This window comes from Eumetopias jubatus, unplaced genomic scaffold (assembly GCF_037043125.1).
Source record: "Eumetopias jubatus isolate StellerSeaLion01/CBP00866 unplaced genomic scaffold, mEumJub1_p1.0 scaffold_12, whole genome shotgun sequence".
Lineage (NCBI taxonomy): Eukaryota > Metazoa > Chordata > Mammalia > Carnivora > Otariidae > Eumetopias > Eumetopias jubatus.
The window spans coordinates 11,261,331-11,284,643 of record NW_028274818.1 but is presented as its reverse complement, the minus strand read 5'-3'; the positions used below and the strand labels follow the sequence as shown (position 1 = coordinate 11,284,643).

Below are 23,313 nucleotides of genomic sequence, written 5' to 3'. Positions count from 1 at the left end.
CACTTTTTTTTTTTTTTTTGAGGGAGAGAGAGAGAATACACTAGCAGTGGAGGAAGGGGGGTAGTAGGGTGGGAGGGTTAGAGGGAGAGAGAATCTTTAGCCGACTCCACACCCAGTGTGGAACCCAAATTGGGGCTCGATCTCACGACATGAGATCATGACCTGAGTTGAAACCATGAGTCCGTGCTTAACCGCCTAAGCCATCCAGGTACCCCTGGGCTCTTCCACTTTTTATAGGCCTTTCCTAATTACAGCAGTACCTAGGCCTTGGTAGACCTTCATTCTATCCTAGGGTTCTCGGCTGTCCTAAAACAAAATTCCCACTGAAAGACCCCCATGGGCTCAGAAAGAAAGCTAAGCAATAGTGTACTTAGCCTCCAAATACCACCACTGACAACCTAACATATCTCATAACCAAAGAACTCCTTTTATAGAGGATACGAGGGGTATAGAAGGAAGCCACACCCCTAGTGACAAAGATCTTTGATGCCTTCTGCCTCTTCATGTCTGTGAGAATTTTAAATTTTACCCTGTAAATTCTTTGTTTTCACATTAAAGAATGGATTATCCTCAAACTTTTTCAGGAAAAGTTAATGCACCAAGAAGATACTTCCCGCTTACTTGGGGCTTGCATATTTGTTACTGGAGTGCTAAAGACACAGGAGGACATATGTACCTCCTTTGAAAAGCATGGAGTCGATGTGTGTTCCTGTGAATTGTCCTTGGAGGAATGGACTTCAGGCACCACATCAACTTCATCTACATCTCCACCCTGGATCCAGCAGCCACACAGTGTAGTTAGAGAAGGCAAGGGTTTGAGGGGATCTTGTTAGCATATGACCTAACTCTTGTTTTTATGTGTGCGAGGGCTGAGGCCCAGACAAGTTGAAGGATTTGCTCAGGGCTGTAGAACCAAGATTACTTGCTCAATCTCCTGACTCTAGTCCTGTTTGAACCTGGCTGATTGCCTCGGCGGTGCTGATACCAGTCAGAGAGCAAGCGAAGTGTGTGCATAAACCAGCCACCTCTCTTTCCTCTTCTTGTGGCTTGGCAGTTCAAAGGAGCGGAAAATATATTTGCTGCATTTTACCTTTTGCAAAGAGTAAGTGTCTCTTCCTCCTGTTTTTCTACTTGAATAATGATTCAACAGCGATTCAAGATCCTAGAACAAGGCTTATGCAGACTTCAGAGATAATGCTTATCAAGCTTGGAACACATATTTGCTATGAAAGAAGTGGTGGGTGCTATTATATCAACAATAGGATCTTTCTGTTTGTTTGCTAGCTTGATTGGTTGGGTAGGGTTGTTTTTGTTTTTGTTTTTGTTTTTTCTGCCTGCCCTATACTTAAAAGATCAACCTAGATAGTGTTGCTGGGTAATTCGGGAAATGGGGAAATTTCTGACATTGAAATTTCCTCCTGTCACAGGCGGCCTAATCTCAACAAAATTATGATTATTAGTCTTACAGAAAATGTACTGCCTTTATCATTATATTAAATCGTATTAAGAGCTATGATTATTCTTCCTTATACCATAAAAGTATTCAGATTTTGGTATAATTATCTTGAGATATAGAATTTTTTTGGTCATTTATTTGTGGGTCATTTCGGATGATTTGGATCATCATTTCAGAAGTGGTACTGATGTTTTTAGAATTCTTCAGGGGAATTAATGTTGCATCAGCATGGGAGGAAGACACACAGGAAAGAGTCAGAGAAGGGCTGATGGTTCTCACCTTCACAGTGAGCTGGCAAGCCCTCCCCATGATCCAGGTCCCTCTCTGCCAGTCTTCTCAACAGGAGAGAATTTGCAAGTCTTAGACTAAAAACCTGGAGACAGCTACATTGACTCAGTAGATGACTGGCTGGGTACTTCACGTAAACTTTTGAGGCCATTAAGAGAAAAAAATGACAGGGTTGGACGCAGTTTGATAACTCATCATAATTTTATTGAACACTTATTACGTGCTAGGTGCTAGCCACCCAGTTGATGAATTGGTTCAGCAAGTTCACAGATAGTCCTATGGACTATTCTAAGCTAGGGGTATGAGAGATTTGGGAGCATTCCCTCAGCACATTCTTTATGATTAATACTGCACTTATTTGCCACCTTGACCTGTTGGATCTTCTTCTAGGCTGACCTAGACTGGACAGGTCTTTGTCTCCAGTCTTGATCAAGTAAATCAATAATAACATGATTTTGAAGGATATTTGAGGTGAACACTTTGGTTTCAGGTTATGCCAGTCTCCTAAGGACTGATTTTCTGGGAATCTACAGTGCTGCCTTCTTATTCTATGATGCTGTTCAGCTCATTGTTTGACTTTGGGATCAAACACAGTGGTTTGTCTAGAAAAGTTCTTCTTAGAAGTTAAAAAACAGAAACAAGAGTGGATTCTAACTTTAGAAAGACAAAGCTCATAGGAACTGGGTACTTTATCATTTTTACAGGAAACAATATTTTAAAATCTTCATTTGAAAGCTATCCACCTACGTCCCTTTGATTAGCTATATAGCATCTAGGATTTGGGATAGATTTTAGGAAAAGTCTCTATTTTATTTTTCTTATACTCCAAGACATTATAAAAAAAGGAATAAATTTGTCTCATTCAAACATGAAAAAATTTGTAAAGTTAATATATGTTCTGAAAATTATAAAACTATGTGGAGTAAATAAGATTGAGGAAAACAGAAATGGGGCCAAAACACAGAATTGTTCGAGGAAAGTTAAGTGTGTGAAATTATGTTATATTTTTACAATTATTAGATAAACATTTGTATAATTATTCCATCATACAAATAATTCCTTTCTTCTGTGTGAGTTATGATTTTTATGTGTCGGGTTTTGTTAAATGAGGCAGAATTTGAAGAAGCTTTATCCTTAAAGGAATTTATAGTCTATAAAAGTTATGGATTTTTGAGGTAGGAGCTGGTTATTTAAAATAGTGTGTAAGTGTACCAACAACAACAACAAAACTTAACTAAGGGAAACCAGTAAATCTTGACACTTTATTTTCACTGTTGAGCTGTTTTTGGAGTAAAGAAGAACAAAAAAAAATAATATTGGATTATATTTAGACTATTGTGATACATTTGAAAGCTGAAAAGGAAGTATGTAGAAAAAATAAATAAGTGCTTTTTTAAAGCTTAATGTTTTAAAAGGAATTTACGTGCCTGTGGGGAAAAAAAAGGTTTCTTTTTGACTGTTGGTAATCTTTTTGGCAGAAGTGGAAAGGGAGAGCCTTTATACCTTCACATTTTTAGTTCGTAACAAAGGGTAGCTGCGCATGAATGGGGAGACCATTAACCCTCATTTGCCCTTGAACATAATCTGTGATCACATTGCGCCAACGAGACCAGTGAACAACAATGACGATGAATTATCTGAAGTTTCTCAAACATCTGGATGTTTGGCACCCAGAAGCAAAACATCTGGACGTTTGTTTGAACTCTCCTACTTTTATTCCCCCCAAGTTTGACAATTGTGTCAGATTAATAATGGCTGCCGAGTACTTCCTATGTGCCAGAGCCAGGCTAAATATTTTACCTGCATCAGCTTGTTTCACCCTCGCCACAATTGAATGGGTCCTCTATTCCGAGCACAATCATTTTACAGAGGAGGGCTCTGAGGCTGAGAGAGGGAAGTGCAGAGGTAGGAGGAGAATTCCGTCTGTTTAATTGTAAACGCTTGGCTCTTAACTGTATTCCATTTTGCCAAGACAACTGCTGGAGGGTCAGAACAACAAATGGCCTATATCCAATTTGTGGCTATGCTATTTAAAGAAAGGGAGACTGTATAATACCTAAATATGACACAGAAATATCACTGTAGTCAGCCAATTTGGTAATGTGGGGGAAAACTGTCCTCTTGAATTGCTCTTATTGGCAACACAGACACGTTCAAATTCACCTGATAATTGTGTATCCATGTTTTACACTTTGGGTAATAACAAAACAACTAAAAATACTTGCATCTGCTTTGTCAGGTGAAAGAACTAAGAAAATGAAAATGAAAATGAAAAAAAAAGTGAACAAAACCAAATCAAATAAGGGTAAGTATTGATGTCTGGGCTAAAGATGAACATTCCAATTCTCCTTCCTAGTTTGCTGTTACTGTTTTAACTATGTAACCTTGAGCAAGTTACTTAATCTTGGAAGCCTCAGTTTCCTTATTTGCTAAACCCAAATAAATAACAAAACCTACCGCATCCTGCTTTGCTGAAGGATGGGATAAAATAATGCGTGCAAAGTGCTTCATGCGGTGCCTGGCTCAGGGTATGATCTCAAAGTATTAGTTACTATTATTATCATGAAAATTTGTTATAACTTAAGCTAGTACGTGACGGAACTGGAATTGAGGGCTACACCTGATGCTTACCCTGCCAGTAGGAGACCTTTGGAGAGCACACAAAGCTCCTGCAACTTTCACCCTCTCTCCTTGTTTATGTACCTTCACCTTTCAGAGAGGAAAACAAGCATCACTTCCTCTGTTACTACTGCCCCCTGCTGGTCGGGGAGGGAAAGAGGAGCTGGTTCAAGCTGAATGAAATTTGTCTTCCTTCCTATTCCCTTTCTCTCACTTCTCTCTGCCAGGTCTTCAGATTTCTTTAAATATTAAAGCTGAACAACCTTAGCCTCCTATAAAAGGATGTGAGAGCATGAATGTAATCATTGCCTCTTTAGTGCTGTTAAATTTTATGGTTATGTAGAAACTCAATTTAAAAAAAACAACAACTCTATGATGAAATTTCTCTGGATAAATAATTAGTTATGCCCAGAGACACATTGTGGGAGTAGTGTATTTTTTGACTTTTCAACACAGGCAGATGGTTTACGCATCTTCAGCATTCAGAGCTTTCTGAGAAGCATTATATAATCTCAGTGCAGTTACCAAATGAAATAAGAAATTCCTCGTTTAGCAAATGGAGCTTGCATATCGAGTTCATAAACTTTAATACTTCTCCCAAGTCCAAAATCAGAGACAACCTGCTCCAAGTCAGTTTCCCATTTGCACTTAATTAGGGAGTGTGTTTTGGAGGTCAGTGAAAACCAACGGAGTACATTTTCATAATAACTTTCCTCACAATAAAATTATTTGGGAGGCAGCTATCCAACTTTTTTCTGGAATGAGGGCAAGAAAAACGGGGACACGGAGTGAAGTTATTGGATACCTTATCTGGAACTGCCCAAAAAGTTGTCTGGGATCCAAAGAACACACAGTACCTTCTGGATCAAGGGAAAGGAGCCAAAATGCTTTAATATTCCCAACAATTTTCGTAACTGTGCAATTTCACATAATTTTAAGGATTCCAACTACTGAAGAACAAAAGCCTTCTCAGAGTTGTAATCATGTCACACTTATGGAAGTAGAGGCAGCATGTCTCCTGGTTAAGGGAATGTGCATGCGCAGATTAGAGAAGATGGTTGGTACTTAGGATAGGTAACCAGATTGTCACTTTGGCGAAATGATCTTGCGCACTTGGGCTTCTCAGAGGTTACACAATGAGCCCCAAATCCATTATACTTTACTTTATGCATGTGTGATATCCTTGTAGTTATAGGATAGTGTATTTTACTTGTGTTAGTCTTATCCTAAAATGTTCTGGAGAATCAGAACATGAATTCTGAGTCATTACTACTCTCTGAGTAGGAAATCAAATCAGAGAGCGTAAATTTCCCTTACAGATGAAGAAAGCATATTCTGATAGTAAGTTCTTTGTAGTTGTTTATTTTTCTTTCTTTTAAAAAAATAATATTTTAGCTACTTCTAAATTCCATTTGGTTTTTACAATCCCCATTAATTCAGCAGGACATGGCCAAGATCCAGAATTCCTGAATTGTGGTCAACAAACTTTTATCGTAATGTGGAGACTTTGGTTTCAATACAGTGAAAAGATCTTCAAATTCATATACAGAGCATGGTTAACCTTTTCATCTTTTTCTTACACACACACACACACACACACACACACACACACACATGACTTGAGGTAGGATTAGTTACATATATACCATGTAGGTTCAGTGATAAATTGGTCTGAGATGAAGTTTTGAGGCTTCTAAACCAAATTTCCCTCAAAGGCAGTTCATATGTCAAGTTGCTACATTCACCAAATGACTGAAGTGTAACCATAACCAATGTAGCATGACCAATGCATCAGAATGAATACACTCTTTCTCTTTAGTCTCTTAATTTGATAGTGATGATAACAGGGAATTTGTCATACTTTGTTTCTAATATTTGGCAGACCATTCAGATTATGGCCCTTACAAGTTACCTGTATATAAATCACCCTAAATTCAGTGCAGCTGGAAAATTTTTTCTGTGTTAATAGAAGTTACCTGTTTTTAGATGTTAATTCTCTGAAGTTCTGATGTTTCAGGCTGCTAGTGCGGGTCATGTACTGTGTGGTAGGCAGCTTCTAAGAGCTCCCTCAATGATCCCCACCTCCTGCCTTTGTGCAATTCTCTCCCTTTCCGTGTGGATTGAACTTACTGACTTACTTCTAATGAGTAGAATATGGCAGAAGCCTTGGGATGACATGAAGTTTAGGTTATAAGAAGACCATGGCTTCTGCCTCAGGTGCCCTGTCTTGCGCTCTCTCTTTCTTGTACCTCTCATGCTAGGGAAAGTATGCTGCCATATTGTGTGCAGCCCTATGGAGAGACCCACATAGCAAAGAATTGATGACTCCAGTCAACAGCCAGTGAGCACCTGCCAACAGCCTCAAGAGCGAGATTAGAAGCAGATTCCCCCTCTGTCAATGGTTGAGGTGACCACAGTCTCCGATGACATTATCTCTGTAACTTTGGGAGAAACCTGAATGACAGTATGCGCAGCTCAACTGCACCCAGATTCCTAACACATGGTAATTGTGAGATAATGAATGTTTGTTCCACTACACTGTTAAATTTAGGGATAATTTGTTAGATAGCAATTGATAACTAACACATATTTCTACCTCTGTTGGTGGTTAAATATCACAGAGTAACTATTCATAAGTAGTTATTAAGTATACAGATCCATATTCTTTGGCAGGCATGCTAGGCCAGGCCCCCATCCAGAAGGAGAAGAAAGTGGGGGGCTATTTGGATCTAAAGTTAACAAACATACTGTGCACGTGTAATGACAATCCCTCATTTCACCTGAGATTTGGGTCATCCTCAAAATCATATAAAAAAAGGAAAGGTGACTGAACAATAAATGGAAGGAAAACTATATTTGAGTTTTTTTTGAAAAACATTGATTTCTGATGATTTTTCCAGAATTATACTTTTCTGAGCATTAAGAAAAAAAAATCCTTTTCTGTCAAGTCAAGTCAGGTTGGCTTTCTTCAATCGCTTTAATTATATATAGACTCCGGGAGCAGGGAAGTGAGACTTGTGATTTTGTCTATTCATTCCCCTAAATGACACAAATGCATCCAAGTGCTCATAGCTTAGCCTTAAATAGTTTGTTGTAAAATAGAATAACCCAGATAATTCTGCCCAAAGCAGTTTTTTTTTCCTTTAGAAAATTAAACAATAAATGTCCCAGGGTCAGAAGGATGCCGTTGGTCAGAGCTGAGAGCCCACAAAGATTGTAGCAGTCACATTAAAACAATATTGTTTGTCCTCCCCTCCACTTCCTCAAGGGTGCACAATACTTTTTCCTCCCCACCCTGCAGCTCTCTTTCTAAAATTGTTTTGGACCTTCGGGGGCCTTCTATATTAAGACTGAAGGAAACTGGAACCGTTACTTGTTCTTTCTTCGGAGCATTTTTCCTGGATGTGATAAACTGAGTGAATGCACGAGAGCAGTGGCTTCCCATGAGGCTCCGACCCACCTCTCGTGGACCCACTCCCCCACACCCTGCAAGTTGCCCTCTCCCCTGCACCTTTACCCTCTATTTGATGTCCCTCCACCTTCACCCTCTATCTGATGTCCCTCCACACTTGCAGGTTTTCCTTCCCACCTTCCCCAATTTGCCACAAAGCAAAGTGGGGTGAGGAGAAGGGAAAACAAAACCTAACAGAAGACCATTCAGAAGTTTCTCTCCTGCTTTGAAAGAGTACAGCAGCCTGGCCAAGAGAGCACAGTTGGGTGAATTTTTCTAGGTAATTAGTTTCTTAGAAATTTGCTGGGTTGTAGAATCTTCTTCCCTTGAATCTTAGGAATGTCTGAAATACCAGACAAGCACTCTTCCCACAAAGCTATGTTAAGAGGTTTAATTAACAGAAAATGTTGTGTGTCACACATAACAAAATTTAAATGAGAAGAATGAATCTGGCCAGTGAGATTTCTGAGACCACTCAATGTTACCAGAACATATTTTTCCATGCCCATAAGAGAAAATGAAAGGTATGTTTGCTACTTCAGTTTCCTCTGGAATTACACTGGTCCTATCATTTTCTCCAGTGGTTACTTTTTGTGAATCTATAGGGCAAGCTATCATTATGGATTGTTTATTTGGCTCTTCTTCAATCCACAGTCCTGTTAATATTCCTTTCTTGATTTTTCCAAGGGTTGAGGAGAGCCTGGTTTATTTGCTGGAGGCTGTTATTTTTTGCTCTTGTTAAATTCTTCCTGCCTTCTCCCGTGTTTAGAGTCATTTCCTGTGCCCACTCTGTTCTCTAGAGGCCTTTCTGCTCTTGAATTGAGTCTTCTACTGACTGTTTGTGGCCTTGAATTAGAGTTTGATTACAAATTGAAATGAAAGCTGTCCCAGGTGTAACTAGAATTTCATCTTTCCTAATGCCAAGCCCTGTTACCTCTCCAGTGTCAACAGAGAACCTCTCCTTTTTCAAGATTTTGCAAAACTGAAAAGGAGGTCTTCGGGATGTAAGTAGGTGGGGAGCCTTTGCATAGAGACAAGAACGGCGTGGGGAGGAGGGAGATGGAAGGGGTGTGTTATTCTTACTCCCCTTGCCCCTCCCCTTCCTACCTCCTACATGGAAGAGTTGCCTTCACTTTGGGCAGTCTTTAAGATCTCACTGCAGAAACAGTAGCAGGTTGGCTAATGGCTCCAAGGCATTTTCACCCCATAGCCATCAGATACATATCTCTCCTTTCCCTCCTGTAAAAAAAGGGCATGCCACCCTAGAGCAGGCTTTATGATTGCCTGATGGATAGTGTGGTCCTGAAACAAAATATTATTAACAGATGACTTATAAAAATTGTCCTTGCAGTTCCGTGATGGAAAACAACTGTTATTTAAAAACTGAGCCAAAGATGAAACTTTTTTTGACTATATACGTTTTATTAAAATATATTGAATGTATATTCAATAAAAACAAAAGCCTGCAATATAATCAATGCTAGTTATCAAATATTAAATGACTTGTGTCCTTTATTCTAGCACTTATAATGAGTTCCGTAACATCAGCCAAGACTCTTAAGCTCTCTAGGCATCTGTTTCTATGTCTGTAAAATTTGAGGAACTGAAAAATACTTCGACTCCATTTCTGTAGCTCCTCATTCTCTGTTTCTGTGACTTTCATTTCGGTTTGGAGATGGGGAGTACGGGCCATCAAAATCCACAGATGACTCCCAAACCTCAAGCCGGCCAATAGATTCAAACCTCTCTTAACACACTTTAACTAGAATGACTCAAAAGAGACTAAATAGACCATATGAGCTCATTTTTCACTTACTGTTCCAACTGACCTCATAGAGCTTTTATGAGCAATTAAATGACAAGGAGGGAGGAGGCAGTGGAGGAGAATCAAAGGCCTGAGTCCATTCACAAGCTGGATTAGTAAGCTGTGCTGCCCTCCCCATGGCTTGTGGACAGCTTCATCTCAAGCAGTCCCACTGGAGGTTCTGGACTTCCTCAACTTGGTGATATGCTCTCCTCGGTACAGGTGAAGCGGCCAAAGATTGCCTGTTGGAGAGGCCCTTTTAGTCATGCTTCTGGTAATGGTGATGATTCGCATGGAGCCATGCTTCCTCTGGCCTGTCTTCTGGTGGGAATGCATGTGAGCATTTGTGTAAAGATTGGGTCACTGAGTCCCACGGGAGGTGTCACATTTGTCTCCTGGAGAGCAGTTTTCATCTATTTGTGGATTGTTCTTAGGTAAGGTTAACTGGCTTTTGTGTGAACCGAACAGCTTCTTAGTGCCTTGATCTAACTAAATTAAGTAAAGTGTACTTATTTACTACTGGACTGAATGACTTATTGACTCTGAAAAGGAAACTTACTTAGTATTGCACAAAGAAGGATGAAAGTCTATCCATAGTAACATCTAGCCTTCAGGGTGAATTGCATAAAGCTCTTTTTGACTGAGAAAAATCATAAGTTTTCTTATCAGAATCTTATTTTTCTTGTTTCAGAATCTTCAGGAAAAGTAGAATATATAATCCATGACCTCTGCCCTATCGAGAGAGATAGAATAGGTGTTTTCCTGGCACATCTTTGTCAAAAGAATTATTTCCCATGTTCAAGGAACCCACAAATTATTCTAGTATCAGTGCCTTCAAACAGAAAATGTTTCAGGAGGGCTTTTCATCATCTGCTTGTTTTCATGTTCACCTTCATGTGACTTTTTTAACTGAGAAATAGAATTTCATCACCGCAGTGAGTGGAGACAGCTCAGGAGCACAGAGTTAAAGTGTAGAGTTACCTGGGAGAGGCAAAGAGGGCTTGCAGAACTTGGGGACAGCTCAGGCTCACTCTCTCATATCTGCCATGCCACCATCTAACCCACGAAAGGCTCTAAGCCACCCTTAAATCTCCTTAGAACTCCAATTTATTTCTTGGGTTCCCTCTGTTTTCAAGCCATCACCTATTAACTACCTGATCCTTAAAAAGCCACTGTGCCTCTGTGACATCGGTTCTAGTTTGGGAAATGGAATAATAATTCTGGCCCTACCTACCCCACAGGCCCATTATAAAGATCAAAAAGGATGATGTGCATGATGGGCTTTTAAAAAGTAAAATTTATGGTACAGACACAAAGTAATGGATTCTGGTGATAGCAACATTTTGATATGAAACCCTCCTGGTTCAGTAACTTGAAGAGGATAAAATAGATCTTTTTATGCTCAGGAGTTTTTGAATTCTTTTCTTCCCAAACTATAAAAACTCACATACTTTGGTTCATTTCTCTGTGTCCCAGCCTTTCAGTAAGCTGACATCACTGCAGAGGTTAAAATAAAGCAAACAGACAGTGGCCTAGATCTCTCTCTCTCTCTCTCTCTCTCTCTCTCTCTCTGTGTGTGTGTGTGTGTGTGTGCGAGCATTTAGAAAATGCACATGTACCTTTGACCTAGCTACTACATATGTTCATACAATTAAAAACGGAATAATGACTCATTAACCAAACAAGTCCCAGAAAAAAATACTCATTTAATACAATCATAGCAACTTCCTCACTGTTTCCACTTCATCGCTGCTTATGTGAGTAAAAACAACATGCTAAATGGAGACTTTCAGAACCCCATGGGACCAATTAATGCCACGTGACTTCCTCTCTGCCTTCCATGAAAATAACTATATTATAATGGTCTGTGATATTAATATCAGCTTTGGAAAAGTCAGGCAGCGGCTCCATAGGGAAGGAAGTGGCCTGAGCAAGAACTGTGGAATGTGCAGTATTTGACAGACTGGAGGCCACATCTTTTCATAAGCTCTATCACATAGTTAAAAAAGGTGGGGACACCAAATGGGCTTGTGGGTTAATTAGGGTTAAAAGGCCACCAGGGTAGTCTATCTCTGATCTTGAACTCCAAGAAAATGTGGTTATTAGGGGAAGTTTTAGAAATTCAAGTTCTCAGAAATAAAACCATTTCCAAAGCATTTCTCCCCCCCTCCCCCGTCCCACCGAATTTCTCCAGATTTCTGCCCACCACAGAGGCAGGATGTATTTTGGCAGCCTCTGTTTGTGTTGGAGTGTAGACTTGGGATGAAGACTGGTGAGTGCACCTCCCAAGTGCGTTGAGTAGTTTGGTGGGGTTTTTCTAGTGACACCAGAAGGCAGGGCAGAACCAAAGGGAATATGAGGCACAGCATCAGAAGCCTTGCTACAGGACTTCTTCAAACGCAGTTGTAGGAATCCCATGTCCATGCCTCACCCAGGTTGTCTCCCGGTCCAGATTCCCTGCAGCATCCTAGAGAGATTCAGTGTTCTTCCTGTGGCCAAATTCTCCTCTCTGGCAAGTGGCAGTGGTCCAGTTTTCCTGATTGTGGATTGCTGTGGTTCATTAACTCCACTCAAGGGTGGTCCCAAAGCACAGCGGAGAATAAAATTCCCTTGGGAGTAGGTGTTAACTGGTACATCTAGTGAACCAAGAGAAATTGCCTATGGCAAAAATCTAGATCTAATTTTTGGACAGTAGCTGATGATTTGATCAATCAGAGGATTAGAAGAAAAAAATATTGGAGAGTTGGTGATGAAGAACTTTAGGGAAGAAGTTGGATAAACTCCTTAGAGTGAACCCAGAGTATGAAAATATTTGTGCCTAATTGGCGTGCTCGCCAAAACGCTTCCACTGTGAAGAAATTTTATAATAATCAGGAGGAGAAAATGACTTTTATTAAAGATGACCTTCAGTCATGTTACTTGATCAATGGACTCATTAACAAAACAGATATGGTGGCAGGAATGAACCTAAGGACATGAACCCTAGTGACAAGGAAGGACTTCCTCCCATTATGGTGACCTGGCTATACCTGAGCTGAGTCCCCTACTGGTCAGAGTAGCAACCAGTCCTGAGCACTAGGATGGTACTGTTCCCAGGAGGGCCAACTACCTGGTAGAAGCTACTTATATTGGACCCGTTCATTGTGGTAGGAGAAGAAATTACCCACTGAAATAGACAGCTATTTTATATTTAGATTTGTTTTCACTGCTCCACTGTGCTTCTACTAATACTTCCTTCAGAGGTACTTCCTTAAATTCTTAAACATCATAATAGAATCCCTACTCTAGATTTTTTAATTTTATAATCATTGTGATTTTCTGGATATTTATTTCCCAAATCTCTTGAAATAACAGTTAGGATGACTCCTAATATATGACAATGCCATTCAAATAAACTTTTGAAATAACTTAAACAAACTGACCCTATAATAAAAATTTAAATTGTGGATAGGTTGCTCTAAGAAACTCACTTTACAGAGGAAGAAATAAGGCAATGGGCTGATGACTATAGAATTCACTGGTCTAACCATGTGTCCTACTATCCAGAAGCAACTGACCTTACAGAAAAACAGAATGATCTATTGAAGACTCCTATGTGGTACCAGCTGGCTACCAGCTGGTAGACAATGCCTTGCAAATTTATGATGTTGTCCCTCAGGATGAAGCATTTACTTTGAATTAATGATGAATAAATGGCATTCTTTCTCCCTGTCCTAGAACACACAAATTCAGGAGCTCTGGGGGAAGAATCATGAGGGTACCACTCACAATTATATCGAATGACCCGCTATCAAATTTCTGCATTCTGTCTCTGGGCTCTGCTGGTTTAGTACCCAATGGAGAATTGTTTCCACTAAGAAATTAAAGTGATTAGGTGAAATTGGGAGCTGAACCACCCATTTGGACATTCGGGAATTCTCATGCCTCTGGAGGAAGAGGTGGAAGAAGGAGGAAGTTGAATTTTTGATGGGTTGAGTGATCCTGACTACTAAAAAGAAGAAAAGGATGGACCATGGACACAACCCGAGGGCCCTTTTTGTACTATTATTTTGAGTGGTAAAGATGAGCAGAAGACTGTTGCAAGCTTTTCAAGCAGGAAAGGCAAGAGATTAGGTTTCTCAAGAGTGAAGATTTAGGTTTAGTTTGCCCTTCTGTGTGCTTGCTGAGGCAGAGAGAACGTGAAATAGCAGTTGGGGGAAAGCTACAAACAGTAGCTATGGTCTATATGTAGAAATGCCTACTGTGCATAGAATCTGTTGGTGGTAGTTATAATTACTCTTTAAACTTCAGTTTTAGAAATTCACGATGGGATTATAACAGGAAGGATAGGCAATGGCCAAAGAATTTGGACTGAAAGTGGAGGGAGAAAATAATTAAACTTTGTATTTTTCTGTTTGGGGAAAGGGTGAGTGTGTTTTTGGTTGCACAAAATGGGTTATCTACACTGTGTAGAAATATTTTTGTAAGTCTAAGTTTGGGAGGACGTATTTATAAGGTTGTAAGGCAGGCGAAGAGACTAGATTGTAATAGATTATAATTGACTTGACTGTTTAGAATCTCAGTATTCTCTTTATTTGGGAGGAATCCCCCAATAGGTGTGCTGGCAGGACCCCACTTTTCATTAGGAAAAACAAAGGAGGCAGATATTTCCTCTCTCCGCTCCTGACATCGGTATATCCATTGGCCTAGACTTGGTCAATCCTATTTAAGGTCCGATGCAGGACTTTGAAACCTGAGGGGCCAATGTATAGAGCAAGGGTCAGGTAAGAAGCTATTTATGCTGGCAGGGACAGCAGAGTTGAGAGAGTCCTGAGGTGGGGTTGGCTAGTGTCTATTGTGGACGTGGTGAGAATGAAAGCAACAGCACCTGCTGAGAGCTGGTGACATTTTCACCTGTTGGTTCCAGTGCTGTCATCCCAGCTATGTTTCTGGCTTGCTTCCCATCCATTTTCTGAGTCAGGTTTTCTCCAGCTTTCATATTGACTTGGGAGTTTCCAATATCCTTCCAATTTTTTATTTTCCTGCTTAGATGGCCCGAGTTAATTCTCATTATATGTGCAGTGGTACAGTGGCTCAAGGTACCATTCATTCTACCTGGATGACCTCACTGCTGGCTTCTGTTGTCGCCTTGGGGTTGGTCATTGTCTTGGTGCAAGACTCCTCTTTTCACCAAAGGCTTGTTACTCTCCTAGTTTTCCACGTTGTGTCTGTCTATACTTCCTTTATCAGCTGAGAAGAACCTTTCCCTGTGAGAGCATTCCATGGTTTTTCCTCAGGACTGGTTTAGGAGGCAATAGGAGGAAATCACTATGAAGCAAGCACAACTGTCCTTGAAATTGATTCCAGCTGTTTGTGGAGATTGATTAGATGGGTCCTGACTACCTTTATTCAAGGTAAATTCCTTTCTCATCAGGTTAAAGTTACACTAATTTGCTTTCCATTTTTATACCGTAAATTCATTTCCTGGATCTGGCAGTTAACTTCAATATGTTCCAAACTTCTTCCCAGACAGCCCTTTGGGATGTTAGAAGTTTTATCTCCTTGGTGTGCCTTATTCTGACACATTTAAACTCTTCCCCAATAAAAACAGGGTATTAAGGAGCCTTAGCCATTGATACATAATTTCAGATCGACAGAGGTCCACTCAGCGATACAATTTAGCTTAGACCTCTTGATCTGAAAGGGCCCATTGAGAATAAAGGAAAAGCAAAATATTTTGAATAGAAAAAAATGGTCATGCATTCATGTAAATTTTTCATTCAACAAATATTTTTTGAGGAGCTATTATGCGCCAGGTATTACCTTATTCACTGGAGATTTATATATGAACAAATAAAGTGTCTTACACTTATTTTGGGGGATACAGATGGTAAATGGATAAAAAAAGAATCTGTGTTCAATGGGGTATAACAGGAGCATGTTCACATGTTCAAGAAACTATGAAATGGCCAGTGTACTTGCAGAGTGAGCAATAGGGCGATATTAGATATAATGCGAGAGCAGAGTGCAGGACCTTGAGAACATTGGAAGGCTTTGGCTTAAGGATGGAAAGACATTTGAGGATTTCAACCAAGGAATGACATTATCCAACCTAATTTTTTTTTTTATAAGGGCAAGTACAATTTTTTTATTTGAGGTAAAATTTACATGCAGTGAAATCATAGATTTTAAAGTGAATCTGTCAGTACATACAACCCTGTAACTAACACCTCTCTTAAAATAAAATATATTGTCATCATCCCATAAATTTTTCTAATTTCCCTTCCCAGTCAATTCTTGCCCCCCAGGAAACCACTATTCCAATTTTAATCAAAATAAATTAGTTATATTTGTCCTAGAATTTCATTAAATAGAATCATATGGTACCTACTCTCATGTGGCTGGCTTCTTCTACTCAGCATAGTGCTTTGGAGAGTCACTCATATACAAATCAGTAGAATTTTTTTAAATTGAAATATAATTGACATTAGATTAGTTTCAGGTGCACAACATTATGATTCAATATCGTGCACATTGTGAAATAATCACCGCGATGAGTCTAGTTAACATCTATCACCATATGTAGTTACAAAATATTTTTTCTTGTGATAAGAACTTTTAAGACTTACTCTCTTAGCAACTTTCAGATATTTAATACAGTGTTACTGACTATTGTCACCATACTGTACATTACATCCAATGACTTATTTTATAACTGGAAGGGTATACTTTGTGATGCCCTTCACCCATTTCACACACCCTCCACCCTTAGTAACCACCAGTGTGTTCTCTGTATCTATGATCTCTGTTTTTTTTTTTTGTTTTTTGTTTTTAGAATCCACATATAAGTGAGATCATATGGTATCTGTCTTTCTTTGTCTGTCTTATTTTTACTGAGCATAATGCTCTCAAGGTCCATTCATGTTGTCACAAAATGGCAAGATTTAATTCTTTCTTATGGCTGAGTAATATTCTAATACACACACACACACACACACACACACACACACACACCCACACACACCATATCTTCTGCATCCATTCATTATTGATGGACACTTAGGTTGTTTCCATGTCTTAGCTATTGTAAATAATGCTGCAGTGAACCTAGGGATGCAGATATACTTTTGAGTTCATGTTTTTATTTTTTCAGATACATACCTAGAAGCAGAATTGCTGAGTTATATGGTAGTTTCTCTGTAATTTTTTTAAGGATTTATTTATCTGAGGGAGAGAGAGCATGAGCATAAGCAGGTGGGGCAGGGAGAGGGAGAGAATCTCAAGCAGACTCAGTATTGAGGGTGGAGCTGATTCAGGGCTCAATGTCAGGATCCTGAGATCATGATGTAAACCAAAACCAAGAGTCTGACACTTAACTGACCGCGCCACCCAGGTGCTTCTCTGTAATGTTTTGAGAAACCTCCATACTGTTTTCCATAAAGGCTGCACAATTTACATTCCCAACAACAGTGCACAAGGGTTCCCCTTTCTCCACATTCTCACCAACACTTGTTATTTCTTGTTTGATTACAGCTATTCTAACAGGTGTGAGGTGGTATCTCATTGTGGTTTTGATTTTTCATTTCCCTGATGATTAGTGATGTTGAGCATTTTTTTAAATGTACCTGTTGCCTATCTGTTGGTCTTCTTTAGGAAAATGTTTAGAGTTCATTCTTTTTATTGCCAAATAGTAATCCATTGTATGACTACATCACAAGTCATCCATTCTACTGTCGATAGTTATTTGGGTTATTTTGTTTGATTTGTTTTGCTTTGTTTATTTTTGCCATGATTAATAAAGCTTCTGTGAACATTCCTGCCCTATCTTTTTTTTTTTTTTTCTTTTTGGACACCTTTTCATTTCTCTTTAGTAAATACCTAAAAGGGTAATTTCTGGGTGATAGAGTAAATGTATCTTTAACCTTTTAAGAAGTTGACTAATACCTTTTCAAAGAGGTACCAGTTTATACTTCCATCAGCAGTATAAGAGCATCCTGGTTGCTCTACATTCTTTAGAAAATTTGGTGCTGTCAGCTTTTGAAATTTTAGCTGTATCTTACTATATCTTACTTCACATATTTTAAATCTCACCTTACAGTGTTATCAGTTTTGCTTTAAAGAGTCAATTTTTAAAAAAAGAAGTTATAAGAAGAAAAGAAACATTTTATAATAAACCACTTATTTGCTATTTCTAGTACTCTTTATTTCTTCCTGTGGGTTCTAGTTTCTATCTGGTATCATTTATCTTCACCCTGAAGAAAATCCTTTGGCTTTTCTTGTAGTAAGTTCTATCAACTTTTGATTATTTGAAGATTCCATTGTTTTAGCTTTTTGAAGGATGTTTTAATTGGTTATATGATTTGATTCTGTGTTGATAGTGGGGTTTTTCCCTTTGGTCATCTTAAAGATGACATTCCATTCTCTTCTGGCTGCCATTATTTCTGAGGAGAAGTTAACTGTAATTTATATCACTGTTTCTCTGTATATAATGTATGTTTTTCCTTTGGTTGCTTTCAGAATTTTTCTCATCATCTTCGGTTTTCAGCAGTTTGACTGTAGTGTGCCTACATGTAATTTTTCTTTCTTAATTTAGCCTGCTTGGGTTTGGTGAGCTTTTGATCTGTAAGTTGATATTTTGGAATAAATATGGGAAATTCTTAGTTATTACTTCTCCTTTTGGGACTCCAAATACATGCATATTAGACAGTTTTAATTGTCCCATAAATACTTATGTCTTTATTTTTCAATTGTTATTTCTCTGTTCTTCTGCCATTTCCAGTCTTTCTGCCGTCTCATTCATCTAGTGAATTTTTAATTTAAATTATTATTCCAGTTTAATAATTTTTATTTTTTCTAGTTCCATTTCTTTCTTGATATTCCCTATATCTTCATTCATGAAGGTCATATTTTCCTTTAATACTTTGAACATATTTTCCTTTATTTCTTTGACAATATTTTATCATAATCATTTTAAATTCCTTGCTATGTCCAATATCCAATATCATCTCAGGATAGGTTTTTATTGCTTTCTTTTTTTTTCTTTCTTGATTTGGTTCCCGTTTTCCTTTTTCTTTGCATATTTTGGTATTTCTGACCATGTGCTGAACTTTGTGAATGCTACATTGTCGAGGTTCTGAAGCATACCGAGTTTTGTTTTAGTAGGAAGTTCATGACTTGTTGTTTACAATGAACTTCTAAAGACTTTGTTTTCTGCTTTATTATGGCAGATTTATGGAGAGCCTAAAGTGTTTCCCACCCCCATCCCCACTTGGTAAGGGGAAGCAATCTCCAAATTCTGTCTTCCCTGAGAATTTTGTCAGAGCCTTGTTTAAAGCCTTTTTAGGGCAGATACAGAGTAGGAATTCCTACAGAGTATAGTCCTGACTCTTATGGCTTGGCCTTTCTGACACTCTGGCTGCACCTGAACTTCAACATCCCCAAGTACTGCCCATTCCTCTAGTATCTTTGTTTTAGTCACAAACTCTTAGCGGCAACTCTCTGGATAGCCTCAAGTAGTCTTGTCCTGTGCATGTTTAGCCCAGCTATCAGCTAAGGACTTGCAGTTTTCCTCACCTGGGCTTTTGAAAAGTTCCTTCCTCCCTGGTTACCTATCCTTTAGATTCTAGTTGCTTCATTATTCTGAACTCTGATATATACTAAGTCAGTACAGCTCAATGCACTAAGATTGTGAACTTACTCCTAGTACAATTGTGTAGCTTCCTATTTTTCTCAAGAATCACAAGTGTTTCATTGCCTGTTACCCAACGCCTGATAACAGTGGCTCATATATTTTTCTAGTTCTGTGGTTGTTTATTGTGAGGACTGGTATAGTACCAGTTACTTTGTCCTGGCCAGAAGCAAAGGAATTCCCTCGTTAAGCAAATTTCCCCACCTCCCCTCCGTGGTTTGAACACACTTGGTCTGTGAACCACACTGCCTTAGATACCGGTTCTGTGCCTGGACAACCTAGCCTGTCCTCTCCCGCCGGGAAATTTTATTTTGTAAGCCTTTTAGCTCTTCTTTGTTACCAGACCTTTACTGGGATTATCTTCACCCCCCCCAAACTCATCTTCCAAGCTGAAAATCCTGGTGTTCATTCAAGCTGTGGGTTTCTCGTCCCTTTTCTTCCAGAATGTCCTGGGCTTCTAGTGTAAGTTGGCCCATCTTCTCTTCCTCTCTCCTCTTCACTACTCTGTATAGCAAACAAGCAGTACCAAAACAACAAAAGGTCCCATCAAATACTAATTCTGGGACAATAGATGCTTAGTTGCCCTCCCTATATTAACATGCTTAAGAGGGCTGCTCAGGACCATTCCCTAACTTAAGCAAAATAAAGCAAGGCAAAACAAAACAAGTGTACTCCAGTAGGTTTTGGTAAATAATCAAAGTTGTTAAGGAATAGACTCCCAGCTCACACAGGTAGCCAGGGGCAGAATTAGCTATAATACTGCCTGTTGAACTCACAGAGGCTGTTTTTCCAGTGCATACACTTGGCAACAATTTACAATTCTTAGATTGACTAGCCGCTCAACAGAGTTCAGTAGGACTGAGAGAGTATACTTTGGTTGGGGTGGTGCTGGTGGTGTGTGTGGGTGTGTGTGGTAGCAGGCAGGGTGCAGTTGTGGATGGCATAGGAAAAGCCAGATCTGTCGATAAGGTGCTGCTGTGGGTGGGCGGGAAATAGGGCAGGAGCTCTCGGTACCTGGGGATGGCAGAGGGGTGCTATTGGGACTGACCCTGTCTAGTTCTCTCCAGTAACTAGAGAATAGTTCCAATGAGCGTTCCCTGATTTTGGGTCAGCCCCTTTTGCCTCTCTAGTGGTTTTCACATTTACAGTATCTCTGAGGATACCTATCTCCCTGCTCCCCTGTGCAAAAGAACATTTCTTTCCAGACTTGAGCCCTTGGCTATGTTGAGAGAAAACTGAAACTCATTTTGAAAATCAGACATGCCTGGGCTCTGCAGCCTCTGGAGGGTCTCCCCACCCTCTCCTTTCACTGGGTCCTGTTGGACAAGTGACTAGGGGGTTGGGTGCTTCTTGCCTCTGCTTCCTCCTTCCCTCTCCAAAGATACTCAGAGTCCACCCCCTGGTGCTGCAGTCTCCCCTAAGAAACAGAATGCACCCAAGCAGTCCTGAGGGTGGGGGGGAGCTGTCTCCCCACCCCCACGTTTTCCCCCCAGTGTAGCTTTGCTGTGTTGCAGCACATTCAACAAAACCTATAGGGAGCTCCTCGGCAGGGCGGCTTTGATGATTTCTTCAGACACATGGAGCAGACTGACAAATTGACTTTCAAGTGAAAGGTCAGTGCCGAGAACCGAAGGGATAGAGCATCTGGATTCACAATTAAAACGCCCGCAGAGCACGGTTTGCAGCTCCGGCGTCTCATTGTGAAGGAGGTGCTGTCAGAGGGACTCATTTGGCAGCCGCGTCTGACTCTGGCCGGGGATGGGAGAAATAAAAATTCCTTTTGGTTGGTCTGCGCGCGTGCGCAGCGCACCCGGGATGTCGTGTGGGTGTTAGAAGAGAGCTCTTGCTCTTTGGCAAAAGCAGAAACAGCTTTCTGCTAAGTCAGTTCTGCCCCAGAGTTGACCTCCGGCGTGGTCTGTCCAGGGTGAGTAGCATCTCAGAAGCGCTGGCTGGCTCATCGCGGAGCCCACCTCACATAGCTGTGGGTTAAAGAACACTGACGGTGGAGTTTGAAAACCAGGTTTAATCACTGATTTGCTCTCTGACCTTGGGCCAAATGTCTTTTCCAAGGTAGATGGGGCTGCCCCCAGTCACCTGAGGAACATGTCCCTGCTCATCCAGTTTAATAAGAAGCGGGACCCCGTCAACACCGTTCCTCTAGGTGACGTGGCCGTAAGAACATTTGCTGTTTCCTGTTTACAAAGTGTTTCTATACTTAAAGATATGATGCAAGAAAACAGGATATTCCTGAGAAGTGCCTGAGGTTCAGGACCCCAGAAAGTGCTGTGTAGTTTGGGGGCCCAGAAAACCCAGAGCTCTGTTTCCTCAGGACGCTTCCTCTGCCCACCGTTTGCTTTTGAGTTCTTACTCATTAAGCAGGTAGATGACAAAACCCTGTAATGACACCATTCATTATGGGATGTTTACTTTCCCCCCTCTTTGCAACAGTAAGCCCCACAGGAGATCTCTGAAATTCCTGTTGAGTGATGGGACACAAACCTCTCCACGGTGCAGGTTGTGCTTGTCCTGCTACCTCAGCCCAGCAGGTGGTTCCACTTTGGGGGGCACTTAGGAAGGGATATTTATAGCTCACTCTTCCCCTTCTTCCTCCTTCCAGGAAGCATCAAGATAATGAAATTAAGCTTGTGGTAGAAAGTGTTGAAGAACGTGGCTAGGAAGAGAGAGACAGAAACTGGGGATGGAGTTCAGAAGGTCTTGATTTGAAAAAAACAAACAAAAAAACAACCCAGTGTTTTCTGTTAAGTAGGAACACCAGAGGAAGGTCTGAGCCCCTGGCTGCACCAGTTGGGCGCCAAGGCATCTTTTGCTTTAATAATGCAGGCTCTGGAGTTACTCTGCCATGGACCAAATCCTTCTTCTGTGACTTACTACCTGTGTGACTTTGGACATGTTATTTAACTTCTCTGTGTCTCCGTTTTCTTTTTTGAAAACCGAAGATGATGGTAATGATACCTATCTCACAGAGTTGTGGCAAAGGTAGATTAGTTAACATGGGTGAAATGCTTAGAACAGTCTCTAGCCCATAGTGACTCTTGGTAAATATCATTATTTTTCTGAGAGGTAATTCATTGTCCTTTTGCTACCTTCCTCCTCTATCTGCTGCTGTCAGGTAAACATAATCGTATTTGAGCTTTACAATAACCCCTATGAGGGGAACAGGGCAAGTGAAATTATTATCATTCTTTGATAGATGCGAAACTGTCTAATTTCCTTCTTTGGCTTTCAAGTTCCTGATTCTTACCTACATTTTCTCTTGTATTTCTCCTATTCACTTTTAGCAATCATTTCATTTTCTAAGAAGTATAAGAGTTAGTTATATTTATGTAACAAATATTTGTTGGACACCTACTATATACCAGAAAATGTTCTGGGTGCTTGGAACATAAGATGAGTAAAATCTATTCAGTCCTTGTTCTCATGGAGATTATAACTTCATGCTTTCTCATCTCCTCTGTTAGAATCTAAGCTCCTAGCAGATCCGATTTATCTTTATATCCACCAAAGTATTTAGTATAAAAGATCAGTAAGTATTCAAATCCTTGTTGATATAACACTTATAGCAAATATTCGAGTACTTATTAATGTCAGACACTGTTAATTGTTTTACATTATCTTGCTAACCTATAATAACAATCCTATGAGATGGTATTTTTTTTATTTTCATTTTATGGATAGAAAAACCAATATGAGAGACCTGCTTCAGGTCACTCCAATAGTAAGATAGCATCAGGACCTGGCCCAGCCTGGCTTCCCTTGCAATATCACGCTTTTTGACTTTGGAAGAGGTTGAGATAGATGGGCTCTGTTAAATTATCTGAGTAGATGGACAAATTGAATCTCAACGCTTTAGGCGAGCTGAGAGTTGCATATATACACACTACCTTCTGGCCTTTTTCAGCTGACCCGTTTTGTACTCCCTCAAAGAATGAAATTTCCTATTTGGACTAGGGCATTGCCTGCAAGGCATCCCTGTTTCCCTGGCATCCATGTTTGGTGGTAAATTTATG

General features: G+C 40.0%; 1 long non-coding RNA gene across 2 annotated transcripts in view; it reads left to right on the top strand.

Moving 5' to 3' along the window:
- Positions 1-1,032: 1,032 nt before the first annotated feature.
- The window catches only part of LOC148162771 (uncharacterized), an 87,189-nt gene continuing 64,908 nt past the window's right edge, over positions 1,033-23,313 (top strand). Inside the window, exons 1-2 of one of the 2 annotated variants that reach the window (XR_015766416.1) lie at positions 1,033-1,102; positions 3,984-4,049. This is a non-coding gene — a long non-coding RNA (uncharacterized LOC148162771). Of the gene's footprint in view, positions 1,103-1,131; positions 1,238-3,983; positions 4,050-23,313 lie in introns of those variants that run through there. The other variant, XR_015766417.1, reaches the window with a different exon arrangement.